This window comes from Mustela putorius, unplaced genomic scaffold (assembly GCF_011764305.1).
Source record: "Mustela putorius furo isolate JIRA1106 unplaced genomic scaffold, ASM1176430v1.1 tig00004007_pilon_pilon_pilon, whole genome shotgun sequence".
In the NCBI taxonomy this organism is placed as follows: Eukaryota; Metazoa; Chordata; class Mammalia; order Carnivora; family Mustelidae; genus Mustela; species Mustela putorius.
The window spans coordinates 12906859-12920129 of record NW_025422145.1 but is presented as its reverse complement, the minus strand read 5'-3'; the positions used below and the strand labels follow the sequence as shown (position 1 = coordinate 12920129).

The 13271-nt window shown below is 52.2% G+C and overlaps 2 long non-coding RNA genes across 3 annotated transcripts; one reads left to right on the top strand and one right to left on the bottom strand.

The window, feature by feature from the left end:
- Window positions 1-1320: 1320 nt before the first annotated feature.
- LOC123389712 lies at window positions 1321-9960 on the top strand. 2 transcript variants are annotated; one of them, XR_006604343.1, is made up of 3 exons: window positions 1321-1785; window positions 3763-4176; window positions 9637-9960. It is a non-coding gene; the product is annotated as an uncharacterized LOC123389712 (long non-coding RNA). The 2 variants fall into 2 exon arrangements; XR_006604342.1 differs by lacking the exon at window positions 9637-9960 and adding an exon at window positions 6248-6349 and having other exon boundaries at window positions 1323-1785.
- On the bottom strand, window positions 9847-12940 carry LOC123389710. The gene is made up of 2 exons (XR_006604340.1): window positions 12488-12940; window positions 9847-10068 (listed from the first exon to the last, which is right to left on the bottom strand). It is a non-coding gene; the product is annotated as an uncharacterized LOC123389710 (long non-coding RNA).
- Between the last annotated feature and the right edge of the window lie 331 nt (window positions 12941-13271).

Genomic DNA, 13271 nt, shown 5'->3' with positions numbered 1-13271 from the left:
TTTCCGCAATCATTCTGCTCTCTCTTTCCTAAAATGTAGCTGTCTAGTTACTCTGCGCTCTAAGTAGGGACACAGCAGATAACAGAAAAGTCATGACACAAGGAGGTATGAGCATTTTTATGTACTCCAGAAATAATGAGATATGGTAGCTAGTAGATTTGATCTCTCCAGCACTCACTTTTTATCATCTGTAAAGTGAATAGAATACCTTGCAGGATCATTTTAAGGATCAAATAGACAATGCGTGCAGGATTGTTTAGAAAAAACTACTCAGTGTTATATTTAATCAAAGTGGAATGCATTCCTAGGGAGATTAGTTAGTCTATTTCACTTCCCACCTCCTTCCATTTATGTCCTGATCCAGTATACTCCTTCACTGGGCAACCAGTGTCTTCATAAATGATGGATGGATGAATGGGCCAGCATAAAGGAAGAGAGACCACAGAGGAGTCTGCACTAACTTCCCTCAAACTCCACATCCCAATCTATCAGCTCATTCTTCAAAATATATCCATAATATCCCAATCAAGGATAACAAAGACACATCAAAATTAGGAAAAGTATTTCAGTGTCCACCAAAATGGAAATGATTAAAGATTGAATAACGTTCTGGTATATGACTAAATGAGGCAGTCTAAAGATAAAAGGTGAGGTCGATATATCGAAATAGAAAACCTTCAAGATAAACGGGCAAAATTTCATAGGCAGGCTCAGAAAAATATACACACAAGTAACAGTTATTTCCTCTGGGAAGAGAGTGCAGCTTGTGGAATAAGAAATGCGGAAACTCTTTTCATGGGAGAACGGTTTGCGGTACGCACGGGATATTTAAAACTGAAACAGGGAAGAAAACTTTGGGTTGGAAACCCTAGTTCTCTCGTGACAGTCACTTAAAAACGGTCGTGGTTTCCTCTTCTCGAGGACGAAAAAGATAATTCTATTGACTTAATAGGATGTCAGGATGACGTAGTATGGACGTGTTTACAAGTGTGCGTAGCACATCAATACCGCGACGGTCTTTAACCACTTCGCTGTCCCATCTGTAAAACCCACTGAGCAACACCTACATTGGAAAAAAAACCCATGCAAGTCGGAAGCGGAAGCGTCTGGCCAACAGAAGAGCAGTAACCAATAGGAGAGAGTTAACAAACGCCTAAAGCCCCGCTCCCCCCACCCGCCGTTTGCTTAAATACACCGATTGGCTCCAGGGCACGACACGAAGAAGATCCTGTCGATTCATTGGTGAGGAGGAGGCGGAAACCAGAGAAACCGAAAGGTCCTTTAGGAAGCGCCTGCGTACTCCGCCCCGCCCATTGGTGGGGGGGGCTGAGCCGTTGCGCATGCGTCAGGCCGTCCGAAGGTCCCGGCATTCCCCGCGGCAGCTTTCGGTCTAGCGCGTTGGAAAAGATGGAGTGGCTCGTGAGTGACTCTTGTGAAGCTGACTTTTCCCGTCTGGAAGGCCCCGAGCTCTGCGGCCCCTCCCTGTATCCTGCAGCTGTGGTCTTCCCTCCCGGGACGCGAATACCGAGTGGCAGTGTGCCGGCACCTCGCCCCTCTTGGGGGGTGTGGGGAGGAAGTGGCCGGCGCGCCACCCGTCTCCCTTCGGGGCACCCGTCCGCGCATTTCCACGTGGAGAGACCTTTGAAAGGTTCCGAGCCTCCTGCCCTTGCGATGTACGGCGCTGAAGCACGCGTTCACTGAGGCCCTTCGGAAGAGCACTCAGACCCTCATCTTGCCCTCCAAGAGCTCCTAAGCCGGTGAAGACAACCCACCAGAAACGTCCTGGTATTGGTTGGCGTTACATAAGGCGCTTTGAGAGCGAGTTAGAGACAGGGCCGAGGAGGAGTTCCCAGCGTTCGGAGGCTTCAAGAAGGCGGTGGTGATAGTGGCAGTACTCGTCTTGTGGGGTCTTGCCTTTCCATAGTGCTCTCTTTGAGGACATAAAAGTTTCCTTCTTTCCACATTTCTAGGCTCAAGTGCCCTTCCTCCCCTGGTTGGAGGGACGGAGACCTGCAGCCCCTCCTGTTCACTTTCTGTGGAAAGAAAGAAGAGGACCCTAAAAAAAGAGTACTCTAGGCAGGAAAAATTTAGTTGGTCAGGGCACTGAGACTGGAAAGGCCAGAGCCTGTTTATTCCAGAACCTAGAACTGGTTCACCTGAGCTGGTTGGGGAATGTGCATAGGGTAGTTGACAGTGAGGCTGGAGGGGCCTCAATTGTCGAGGACAACCTTGCAAGCCTGGAGATCGTAGCTTATTTCAGTGGTAACAAGAAGTCTCCAGGGCCTTGGAAGAGATTTGTTGTACAATTGGATTAGATACATGGAGAGTCAGGAAGTCCAGATTTGCTATGTAGGAAAACCAGGTGGAGAGATGAAAACTTTTATACCAGCCTGGTCTAATGACGTGTCCCTAGACCGGGGTTCCTAACCAAGGACGATTTTGTCTGAAAAGGCACATGGTAACAATGGAGTCAATTTTGTGGTAACACCTCAGGGTTGGTCATTACATCTAGTGGGTGGAGGCCAGGAGTGCAGCTACCTGTTTCCTATAATGCACAAAACATTACCTCTCCCCGCACCATACCTTTCCACAATAAATACCTTTCTGGACCAAGATGTCAGTAGTACTGAGGTTCAGCCATCCTGTTTAGAAAGTTAGTAGTGAAAATAGAGGGAAGACAGAGACATTTCAAACAGACCAGTTTCCTCTTCTTTTGTAGTAGTGTGCATTGGGCTTCCCAGGAAACCCAGACTTTACTTGAAACACTTAGTAAATCACATATTTCTGCAAACTCCAGAGGTGCCACTACAATGGCGAAGTCCATGGAGCACGTCTGACCCACTTCTTCCATCTGCCAGAACAGGGTTGGCCGCACCAAGTTTTCTCTTGGAGGCCTGACCCCTGCCTCAGTGACTTAGGTTACTTGCTAGAGTCCTTTGTTCTCACTGTCTGCCAGGAAGCCAGGCAAGGATGAGTAACAGAACAATGATGTGGGAGCTAAAATACAAAATGCAGAGATTCGCACGTGATGTGGTCAGTGGAGAAATGTGTGCACTCCAGCCCAGGGTCCCAGTATTCCCCAGCCGGTTCCTGCACTGGCTGGTAGGGTAGTCCCCTCACAGGAGAGGCCGAGAAGAGGGGTCGGGCAGCTGGAGGGATCCAGCTCCCGTTTCGGCTGCGAGTGCCCAACTGCCATCTTAGACTGAGGAACCACAGCAGATATCTGTGAAGGGGGGGGCGGTGGCGGCCTGTGGCTTTGGCCGTCATCTTTGGGTTGTGAGAATCTTGAGGGTCTTGCCCGCAGGAGTGGTTAGTAAATCACAAGGAAGTGCCCACTGAGATTCTATCAATTAGTTAAAATGTTTCCATGAGGGAGGGAATTACAGAAACCATTTGGTGAGTGCCAGGATTTCTTACACAGGAGGGAAAACTGGCTTCTTAATAGACACGTGAAGGGCTGAACCAAACCAGGAGGCTGTTCTGTACCAGAGAAGAGAGCTGTAGGCTTGAAGGTGTTCCCTGCTATGCACCTACTTCAGATTCCTCCTCCAGGGGCCAGTGCAGTGGTGAGGCTGTGGGAGTCCATGGGAGGTAGGCAGAAAGGTACCCGACACTGTGAGCAGCTAGTCCCCGTGGGGTTGGGGGAACGCAGTGAAAGGTTGGATTAATCAGGACTTGTAAGAGATGCCCGGCAGAGCTGGGTCCCATCTTGAGGGTGTTGGAGCCGGAGGTGCTGCCTGACTGGTGCTGGTGTTTTTCTAGGTCCGGTGAGGTGATTCTGGAAGATGAGTGTCCGCTTCACTGACGGTGTTGTATGCGGCTGCTAAAGAACTGGGTATAGCAAAGAACAAGGAAATACCAAATATTTCTTGAAGGAATGAATAAATGAATGTGCTCTCCTGTTCCTACCTGTCTCCTCCAGACTGTCCGGGGCAGCTGACAGGCGAGGGCTGGGCTCTTCCTTTCTCTGCCCGGCAGACGGGGGCATGAAGCAGTTTGGAGCGGGGAGGCAGCCTCACTTCAACAAGACAAGCAGTCAGCAGTTGCCCCCAGCTCCCTGGCTGCAGCACCCGGGAGTGGGAGGAGCCTGCTGGAGAGGCTGCCTGGGCGCCACCGTTGTTGTTTCCACTGACTTCCGCTGGTTCACTCATTAAACAAATCCAGCTCGTTGACCAGGTATGCACAGCCCTTCCCTGCAGATCCACCCTGGGTTCTGTCTCTTCCCCACTGTGATGTCCAGTAGAGTCAGGTGTCCCAGGACAGGTCACAGTGAAACCCAGAAAGATGCTATTTTTACCCTCTGCATAGAGCAGCGTTGCGCCTGGGGCTCTGGGAACCAACCAGCATAGGCTGTTGTGGGAGTCCTGCTCGGGAACGGTGTGTGCAGGCAAATGTGGGTGCCTGGGCAAGGCTCAACTGGAGGAGACACTGACACGGATTCTTAGGACTTGCCTGCCTTCTCTTTCTTCCCTAAAACTAAAACTTTTCTTTATTGTTTTAAAGAAGAAAATTGTTCTTGCTTAATTCCTCAAAAAGATTGAAGCAGCCACCATGACTCTTACTTTCACTGTAATTCGAGAAAGTACTAACAGCTTGTGTGCACAGGCCAGGAACCAGGCGACGCCCATCTCTGACCACGTTTAATCCGTGGAAATTTCACAGGTTAAATATCTCTTCAGAATAATGGGTTATAGGTTGTTTCTTAGTACTCCTCAATGCAGGTCCTTCCTCCTGCACCCGTTTCCTTACACCTCTGATGTCCCCATCGCCGTGAGCATGCAGCCCACCTTCAACCCAATTCTGCTGCTCCCCTCTATGTCCTCCTGTGCCGACACATGCTCTTCAGCACTTTCAGGAACCTGTGGGCCTATGCACAAGGATAAAGTTTTTTGGGTTTTACAAGATTTTCTTTCTTTATTTTAGGGAGAGAGAAAGCACATTTGCAGGAGTGTGGGGCAGAGGCAGAGGGAGAAGCACACTCCCCACTGAGCAGGGAGCCCTACACAGGCCTTGATCCCAGGACCCCGGGATAATGACCTGAGCCAAAGGCAGACCCTTAACTGACTGAGCCACCCAGGTCCCCAAGGATAAAGTCTCTAATCGAGAAAATAAGCACCAAAAGCCGAGAGAGCACAGGGAGAGACACCATTATTTTCATTAGAAATAGTAATGCTTATAAACCTGTAGAAACCATTAAATGTAACACAAGAAACCAAGAACCTGGGTGGGCATGATACAGAGGAGAAATCTTAGAAAAAGGAACCCAGATGGCACACCTGCTCTGAGATTAAGTCACTTAGAGTAGTGGTACCCTGTGACTTAAGCTGTCCCTCCTGCTTTACTCTCTTTTCTGGGTGACTGGCGGACAGAGCAGTGACCTACTCTGAGGTAGACATGGCAGAGAGCAGGTGCCTAGAGGTCATTGGATTAGGATTCATGAAGGCCATTCCCTTCCAGATGTGCTTCCCATGAGCAGGGAAAAGGTCTTCTCTGACCTGCCCCAGAAACCGTTCCCAGGCCTCTCCAGGACAAGGTTACCCTTGTTTCCTGGCAGGACTGTGGATTCTGTGTGGAAGTCCATGGTGACACAGGACTGTGGGTCACAGGCGTGCCTAGGAAAAGAGCTGGGCACACATACTCGGATTCCTGTCCCTGCTGTGGTTCTTTTTTTTTTTTTTTTTAAAGCTTTTATTTATTAATTTGACAGAGAGAAATCACAAGTAGATGGAGAGGCAGCCAGAGAGAGAGAGATAGGGAAGCAGGCTTCCTGCTGAGCAGAGAGCCCGATGCGGGACTCGATCCCAGGACCCTGAGATCATGACCTGAGCCAAAGGCAGCGGCTTAACCCACTGAGCCACCCAGGTGCCCTCTGCTGTGGTTCTTGAGATCCGCTTGTAAGTCTCCTGCCGAGCCAGAGACTCGCTCACAGAAGCCTCCACAAGCCGATAGATGCTTCGGGAGAGACTCACTAGGGGACTGATGTGTTGGCTTTCCTATGCCCTCATAGCCTGTGTCCCTTTTTGGGGTGTGCGTGTGTCTTCTCTGTGTGCCCCTGATGGGGGGTGAGGACAGGGTTCTTTGGGATGCTTTTCTCACACCGAGAGCACTTGTAGGGCTTCTCCTCAGTGTGAGTCTTCTGGTGGGCATGGATGTGGGAGCTTTTCCCACATGTGCACAGGGCTGGGGACTCCGCCGGCTGTGGACTCGCCGGTGAGCACTGAAGCTGTTGTTGCATCTCTTCCCACAGACGGTGCACTGATAAGGCTTCTCCCCGGTGTGGGTACTCTGGTGGACAATGAGCCTGGAACTCTGGTTGAAGCTTTTCCCACATTCCCCGCAGCCATAGGGTCTCTCCACTGTGCACGTCCTTAGGTGCGCAGGGAGCTTGGAGCCCTCGCTGAAGCCTTTCCCGTATTTGCCGCACTCGTGAGGCTCCTCTCCTATGTGGACTCTGGTGCCGAATGAGGTAGGAACCTCGGCTAAAGCTTCTCCCACACTGCTGGCACTTAGATGTTTTCCCAGTTCGGGGAACTGGGAAGCCCTGAGAGCCCTGAGAGTCGTCTCCCCTACTCAGAGATGGGCACAGGCCTTCTCTCTGGCCCGGGGTGTCAGCTGCCTCCTCCTCTCCTGGGACGGGGGTCTCCTGCCTGTTCCCCTGGAGAACATCCACGTTGCCCTCCTGGCTCAGGCTCACCCTTCTGGTCTCTCCTGGGCTCAGGGTTTTCCTTAGACTTTCTCCACATGGCCTTCCTCACTTCTGCTTGCCCCGAGTCATCCGTTTTTTGATTCTCTTTTTTAGTTTTGTTTTTGATCTCAAGACCTGAGGGAACAGAAAGACACAGGGCTGTGGAGAAAGAACAGGACAACGAGGAAAGTCGCTGTTAAAGCACCATAAGGGACAAATACGTAAATGGAATTCTTCATGGGAGTCAGCCTTGTGCTAAGCAATAGCCTAAGTGCATTTTCCAGTTTTACTATGTTCACGGTCCAAACCCTGTGGTCGTGAGGAAAAAACCTGGAGATCCCATGTACTGTTCTATGGTGTCTTTCTTTCTTTCTTTCTTTTTTTAAGTTCTCATTATTTATGAGAAGGTAAAAGCAAGTTACGTACACTGGCAAGGGAGTGGGACAAACAGGTTCCCCACTGAGCAGGGAGCTCGACATGGGGACTCAATCCAAGGACCCTGGGAGCATGACCTGAGCTGAAGGCAGATGCTTAACCAGCTTAGCCACCCAGGCATCCCCTAAATGGAAATTGTTCCCAGGATTCAGCCTTTTGTTAAGTACTAGCCTAGTTCATTCTCTGATTTCAGAATTTATAAACTCCTAACCCTGGGCTTACAGGAAAATCACTCCTAGATTCTATCTACTGTCCTATACTACTCCTCTTTGTTTGTAATAGATTTTATGTATTTGACACAGAGACAGCGTCTTTGCACAAGTAGGCAGAGCAGCAAGCAGGGGGAGAGGGAGAAGTACGTCCCCGTTGAGCAGGGATCCTGATGCAGGGCTCCATCCCAGGACCCCAGGATCACGACAGGAGCCGAGGCACATGCTTAACTGACTGAGCCACCCTGGCATCCCTATACTGTCTCTTTCTGGATGTTCAGACACAGTGATCTATCTGAGGCCGAGAGGCCAGCTCTGTTTGTGCCAGTCTGTCCCCAGGTGTCACTTCCTTTGTCGACGGCCTCGCCGCCGGCAGCTGAGTAGCAACAGGCTGCCCTGAGCTTGGCGGAAACGAGGGGAAAGCGTGCTGCGGGGACGCAGCCAGCACACACTGGGGTCAGGACAGGAGGGCATTGCTGGAGCAGGAGGGAAGGGGAGAGAGTCTGGGCTGGAGGCCCACAGTGGTCTGAGGAAGCCGAGGACGTTTGCTGCACAGGGAAATGCCATGTGCTCCGTGAGAGAGGCCGGCGGAGGCGGACCTGGGCTGCAGAGGGCACGGGGAAAAGCCGCATTGCTGAGCACCAGCCTCTCTGGCCTGTACTGGGCCATCAGTCGGGGCTGTGAGCTCGCAGCAGCGGAGGCAGTGCCCTCTTGATGGGGGGTGACAGCCTCTGCGGGGACTTCCCTGTCCCCTGGCTGTCAGAGCCAAGAGTCCTACCCATTCTGTGTAGGAACAAGACCAGCAGGTCCCGTCTCCTACCTTCCCGGCCAGTTTCCTGGAAGTCCCCTTCATCTCCGGCCACGCCATCCGCCCAGGCCCCTTCTCCGATAGCTATGTGCTTCCTGTTCTGCCAACTCAGCTCTCCAGACATCACAGCCCTTCCCTCGTGGCCGGAACAGCACAGCTCGCCACCTTGGGTGCAGAGGCCCAGGAACTTGACCGGGCACCCACTGCCTCATGAAGGACACAAGGCTCCGGCACACGGCCCGCCCCCACCTCCCAGCACCTCGACCGCTGGCTGCTGAACTCGGCACAGGACAGCTCTGGGGCCCACAGAACGCCCTGTTCCCAGAGATGTCCTGCCACCACCCTGTAGGTCTGGCTGTGCTGACGAGACCAAGTTCATCAGGAAGTTGAGTGTCCCAGAGGATGGCCAGGAGGGTCTCGGTCTCCTTGTCGCCCCAGGGCACACCTGCTGCCAGGGGACAAGGGACATACTGTGAGACCACAGGGGCCTGCACACCACACGACAGAGGTAGCCACTCAGGAAGCTATGTGCCAGTTTGTCCAGCTTGGCCGCGGCTGCGTGTGGCCATGCCCAGGAAGCTACCCCACTGTGGGCTTCCTTCCTCACACACCTAGCGGAAAGGGCATCCTCTGATGGGGAGGGGCTGTGGGGTATTTACCAGAGCTGCCCTTCTCTTTTTTATCCCGAATCCCACTTCTTTGTCCTGAGAGCTGCCTATGTCTTCACTTGGGGGCCTCCCTGGGTGTATGGCTCTAAGGGTCTGACCCTCTGAAGGGCCCGCTGCCCCCTGAAGGCCTGGGCACACAAGCCCACCAGCACCACTCAGTGCCCGCCGCCCCTCAGGACGGCTCTGGCTGTGTGCGCACGTGCATTCGCACCTTCCTGCTCTTCCCATGGGCCTCGTCTCCCGGGCTGCGGGCTGTCCCCCAGCCCCATGCTCCACCTGCCACACTCTGTCCCCACTGCTTTCCATGTCTCGCCCCTCCCTCGGTCCCACTCGTTGTCACACGTGCTGGCCGCCCCGTCCTGATCCTCTGGTGTCTTGCTTTCCCTTTTTTTCAGTTTGTGTGTCGTGCCTGCTTTCAGACTCTCCCGGTTTCTCCTTCCCTCACCCAGCAGTCTCCGCTGCCGCTGTCTGTTTCATCCTTTCTCGGGTCTTCCAGTCTGTGTGTCTTGAGAGAGAGGAACAGAGACAGTCTGTCCCTGAGGGAATGTGCTTCCTTACCCAGAGTGTGATCTCTGTCATTCTTCTGAGTGATGCCCCTGCAGAGGGCCCTCTCTGTAGGGCCAAGATTGTTGGCATAATAGCCATTTATTTAAAAAAAAAGAAAGAAAGAAAGGAAGGAAAGAAAAATTGCTTCATTCTAAAGCCGTATATACACATTACAGAAAAAACATGTTTCATGGGGGGTGGGGGAGGCTTTAAGCCCCACCACCCAGAGATGACCCTTGTCTTCCTAAAAATACCACAGTAACTCAAGCCTTTCATTTTTCTCAGGCCAGCAGGAATCCTAGTATGGAAGTGTTCATTCTGTGGACCTAATAACAGAACTTCAGGGAACACACACAAGTCTGATCGGAGGAGTTTCCAGTACGAGGAATCGGAGCCCGAAGCCAGGGGGAGCTGCAGGAGCAGGCCTGGGCGCACGGAGTCCTGCCCCTTCACATTCAACCCCACAGCCTCAGCAACCACACACCGGACGGCAGGGACGTTCCCAAGGATTCTAATGAAATAACGATATACTGATTGTTTCATCTGCTTACAAGAGAACAGTACAGCAAATATAATGTCAACAATTAACAATTAAAATCAACAATTTTGCCCTCCTCTCTTCCCATGTTGAAAAAAAAAGCTGCATGAGAAGGGTTTGTCTCAAGTCCAGGAAGAGCTGGTGTGCAGGTGAGGGCAAGCTTGCGGATGTGAATGTACCTGGTTTAGAAGTAACAGAATTCAATTGTAGTGAAGGAGAATTAGGGCTACACATAAGAAGTCTCCACCCTCTGTGCAGTTACCATTGAGTAACATTTGCAATATTGTTTTCTGGGTTATTTCAAAAGCATTTAATCTAGAACCCTGCAGCCTACTCAAGCTCAAAACTGCATTCCTCCTCAGCCCCAGGTGAGGGCAGAGACTTTGGCATACCTTCTGACTGTTCCCCAGCTCTGGGTTGTGAGCTCTGTGACCCCTTCAAAGTGCTTTCCTCTGTATCAATCCCCCGTTTCAGGTGGGATCTCAGTGACTTTCTAGGCACTCCCAACAGGGCTGTCTCCTCACTGAGCTATTTCCAGTCCTTCCCAGAATCTGGGACCTGAGAACAGACCCCATCATCTGTCACTAGAAATTCTTGCATAAGGGACTATAAAACCTCTACAAGTGGCATTAGGAAACCATGTGAGACCTAGGAGGCAGAAAAGAAATAGTCTAAGACCTCTGTGATTAAAAAACAACAACAAGGGGCGCCTGGGTGGCTCAGTGGGTTAAGCCACTGCCTTTGGCTCAGGTCATGATCTCAGGGTCCTGGGATCGAGTCCCGCATCGGGCTCTCTGCTCGGCAGGGGGCCTGCTTCCCTCTCTCTCTGCCTGCCTCTCCATCTACTTGTGATTTCTCTCTGTCAAATAAATAAATAAAATCTTTAAAAAAACAAAACAAAACAACAACAACAACAAAAAACAGAATTTGGTCTCACTCATCTGGTCTCTAGTGATTAAGATCAGGAGCTGCAAGCACCAGACAGAGGTGAGGTGGTCGAGTGCTGGGCGGGCACGCATCTGCGGCAGGGGAGCACAGCAGCCTCGCGTGGGAAGTGCCTCTCTCCCCATGTCCAGGCTTCCCCACGTCTGCTCAGCTCCCCTGACATAAAAGAGAGCTGTCACATCAGCCACTAACGTGTGCAGCTCACAGGCTGCTCCAGGACTCGGACCTTGGTTGCCAGACCCTGTCATCACCCTCCGCCTTATCACAACCCAGCAGGGCTTGTAAAGCATAAGCCGCACGATACCCTGTCCAGCCCTCGCACCTCCCATCCTCCTCTCCTCCTGGACCTCACAGCCACCCCTCGCTGCTCCGCCAAATGGGCTACACCCTCGCCCACCCGAAGCTGCTGACACAGACAGTGCCTCCCTCCCAGCTCAGTTCCTGCCATGTCCACTTCCTGTCCGCCCTGTGGTCCCTGTCCAGCACGTCAGCTGCTCATTCCTGCCAAGCACTTATCCCAAAGTAGCTTTCTTCCTTCACCTGTCGTCCGCTTCCCCATGGAGTGTGGCTCCTGCAGGCCAGGGACAACGCCTGTCACATTCACTGTGAAATCCCCAGTACGGGGCACGTGGCAGGCACTCAGAGCCACCTGTGTCTTTCAGAGCCACCTGCGTCCGTTATGTCACAAGCTTCTAACTGGCCCTTAGTGAGCGAGGGGTGGTGGGCAGAGGCGGCCGGCGTCCTGACGCGTGCTACCAACCTGCTCTGCTCCCTCTACCCTCCGCTTCCTGCTCTGCCCGTCCCATCCCAGACAGGTTTCAGGTAACTCTTTTAACCCTGACATTCCTGTACCATCTCACTCCTGTGAAGAGCTTGGCTCTGAAATGGTGGTGGCCACGAGGGAGAGACCGGCCCCACAGAGAGAGGCCAAGGGAGCCAGGAGCAGGAGGACTATCAGATGTAGCGGCTCCCGCTGGTTACCAACCCAGTCTCTAACTCTGTCCACGTGCTACTGCTTGGCCTTCTCTGCTCCCTCCTAGTGGTTAGTAATTGTCCCGATGCCCTGGATTCTTCAGGAACTTCCTCAGCCTGGACCCTCATGTCCCCACCACACGGTTCTGCCTTCTCCACATTATGTCAACACAGCTCTTCCTCCCGCAGCCCGAGGATACGTCTGCCTCCTCACTGGGGACACGGGCATCTCCCGTTCCAGGCATGTAGTCTCTGCAGCGAGCTGTAGCTCTACAGCGAGCATGTAGCAGCGAGCTGCTTCCTGTTGACTGCAGAGGGGCTCAGCCTACAGCGTCCCTCTGGCCCACACTCCTCCTTTACTCTGTGCCTCTCCCAGACTTGGGATTGGGATCTCAGTTGCCTTCCTCCCACAAACTCCTACAACCAAAGCCAAGTTCCTTTTCTTCTCCTGTGCCTCTCACAGCTCCCTTCTCCCAAAATGTACAAGATTGTTACACTGACCACATGTCCAACCTAGTCCCTAAGTGGACAAGGGCATACTTTGTGAAACTCATCACTATTCCATACCGACCCCTTAATCCTGGCAGCAGGAGCAGCTCTAATGCAACTTTATTTAGTGAATAACACATGGCATCTGCCCTCAAGGAGACTTTCAGCAAGAGACACTGGATTTTAACTCACCAACTCCGAGGGTGAGGGATAGTTGTCCTTTCCCTGGCCTTCTGTTGGAAAGTATTCTGAGGTTTTACATTTGTATTAGGGACCTTAAACATAAACTGAATATATCCGTGTCTACGTTATTGCACCAAACGAGAAATTCTCCCCAAAGACGAAGGGCAGGGACCACCCCAAGCCAGCTTGTGGTTTCTGGTGGCGGACAGAGCGCTACTGTGTGTTTCTCAGCTCAAGCTCCTCTCCACTAAGCAGATTCCTATGCTTCTCGCTCAGTTCTTCGTAACGAAACTCAGCAGGTCCTGAATGCCTGTCCTCACCTGCTGGCCAGATGCGCTCTGTACATCCTCAACCAGAGCCTCAGCTTCCTCACCATTTTCTGGATGTTGCTCCCTCACCCAGGTCTGGATCTCCTCCAGCAAGATGGTTGGAAACTGCTCCCAAACCAAGAGCTCCAACATCTGCTCTTTTGGGTGTGTCTTAGGCCTTAGCCACTGACAGCAGAGTTCCCAGAGCTTGCTAAAGGCTTCATGGGGGCTGGCTACCTCTTGGCAGCAGAACTGCCTGAAGCGTTGGTGGTAGGCTTCTGAGTCAGGGCTGGTGCTGGGAAGGCCTGATTTCTGTCCCTGGTAGCAGTCCTTGCTTGGAATGGGTATGCCTGGGGACTCCTTGTTGCAGCCATGATTTCTGTCATCAGCCTAGCTGACTGGCAGCCATTACTACCCTGGAGATCAGATTCCATTTCTTTTCATATCACTGGAAAACCATTCTCCTGGACACTGGCGAAAGTCTT